General features: G+C 45.0%; 1 protein-coding gene across 3 annotated transcripts in view; it reads left to right on the top strand.

The window, feature by feature from the left end:
- Nucleotides 1–1,591: 1,591 nt before the first annotated feature.
- The window catches only part of LOC148540544 (TRPM8 channel-associated factor homolog), a 22,263-nt gene continuing 22,068 nt past the window's right edge, over nucleotides 1,592–1,786 (top strand). The window contains exons 1-2 of one of the 3 annotated variants that reach the window (XM_088444284.1): nucleotides 1,592–1,707; nucleotides 1,751–1,786. The exon at nucleotides 1,751–1,786 is cut by the window's right edge and continues 74 nt beyond it. The gene's annotated coding sequence lies outside the window, so the exon portion shown is untranslated. The other 2 variants (XM_088444277.1, XM_088444266.1) reach the window with 2 other exon arrangements.

Raw genomic sequence — 1,786 nt, 5'->3', positions numbered from 1 at the left:
CTCGCCAAAACTGATCGAGATCTCCTTCTTGCTCCCTCCTGCTCAATTCCTATTCTATGAGGTCTTTCAATATAGGGAACATCTATATTGACATCTAAGTCCAGAGCGTTTGGGAGATCAGTTGTTAGAAAAGACATTAAATCTGCTCCAGTTACTGACTCTGGAATGCCTATGAAACGCAGGTTATTGCGTCTAGACCGGTTCTCAAGGTCATCAATTTTATCCTGCATTTGCTGAATTAATCTAGCATGAGAATCTACTCCAGACTGACAGGCCTGTACATGGTCCTCTGCATCACACACTCTCGTCTCTAGTGCTACAATACGTGATCCATGAGAATCGATTCTGGCAAGACCAGATTCTAAGCGCATTTGGAGATCCTCAAACCTCTTATCCATCAAAGGCATCATAAAATCTGATATTTCCTGTGCCGTCAAAGAGGTGGTCTTATCGGGCGGGATTTCTGAGGACCCAGATTTAGAGAGAGATGGTGAAGGCGACCCTGATTTCTGGGAAGAACCTTTTGCCTTACCATTCTTATTTGATGCGTTAGGTTGTTTGGGAGGCATGATTCTATCAACAAATCTGTCCATACCCTTCGGACTGCAATAGAACAACAACTAGTATTGGTCACCTAAGCGAAATAGCGGTAAATTATCACCTGGGCGGGGTTTGCCTTACCATTGGTTAATATAACATTTCAATAGATCCTAGAGGTAGCACCCCACAATAGTCTACATTTGAAAAGCAAAAAAAAAAAAATATCGGAATATTCTTCTGATATGAAGTAGTAAAATAAATTTGCAGTGGTAGTTTCTAGTGTAATCGCAAATCAAATAATATCAATACCAGACAATGGTTGGCAGTCGGGATACCTCTTACTATTTTGCAAGAAAAATCAGGCTATACTGAATAATTATTCTATCACAATCACAAATATGACAATTATAGAAAACGACCGATAGGTGGCAATCTCAGTGCTGTAAATATGCTTTGTTTCATTCACTGCTTGGTCTGAAAAAACCAATTACTTTCTGCACTTCCACGTTAACAGTAATTTTATAAACAGATTGGTTTGTTGAAAAAAAGTAGGGGGTGATAGGGGGGGGGGACACAAATTGGGGGATCAAAGGTAACAAAATGTAAATAGGGAATATGGGGGAGCAGCACATACAGGGAATGATCAGCAGCAGCGAGAGAAGTAAATCTCTGTCTCCCTCACTGCAAGCTCAATAACACAGTTACAGAGTTCCCAGTGTGGTCTCCTGTATATGTGAGACAGCTGGATATGCAGCAGATCCAGGCACCACCCAACAGCGCTATCTAGAGACCACTTTTTCAGAAGTGCACTGGAAAAGCGCTTTGCAGGATGTAGAAGTGAGGATTTCCTCACAGTAACCTGTAGGGTAAAAGGGCTGGATACAGGCGCACCACCAGTAAGGAGCAGCAGGACTCTGCACACAACAGTCGGGTCATCTGAATATGAAGCAGTCCAGACGCACGCACACCTCAGGGGAGAGCACCCTGGGTCCCTGCACTGCAGTCAGGTGGACAAAGCTCCGCACAAGAGTGGGCCACAGAAGGGGAGAGGAGAGCCGAGCACAGAGAGGAAGCCCCGCACCACGCGACAGGAAACTTCCCCACAACAGCGGGAGGCATGGAGGACCTGGGAGCACGGGGTAACAGTAGCTCCGTCAGCGGTATTAGGTGGCCACCCGTATTAGCGGGTGGCCACCGTCAGCGGTATTAGGTGGCCATTTATTAAGAAGGTGAATTAGGGTGTTAA

Source organism: Taudactylus pleione, unplaced genomic scaffold (assembly GCF_031769625.1).
Source record: "Taudactylus pleione unplaced genomic scaffold, aTauple2 ptg000019l, whole genome shotgun sequence".
NCBI lineage: Eukaryota > Metazoa > Chordata > Amphibia > Anura > Myobatrachidae > Taudactylus > Taudactylus pleione.
Note: the sequence above shows the minus strand (reverse complement) of the source record. Positions and strands in the feature narration are given on the sequence as shown.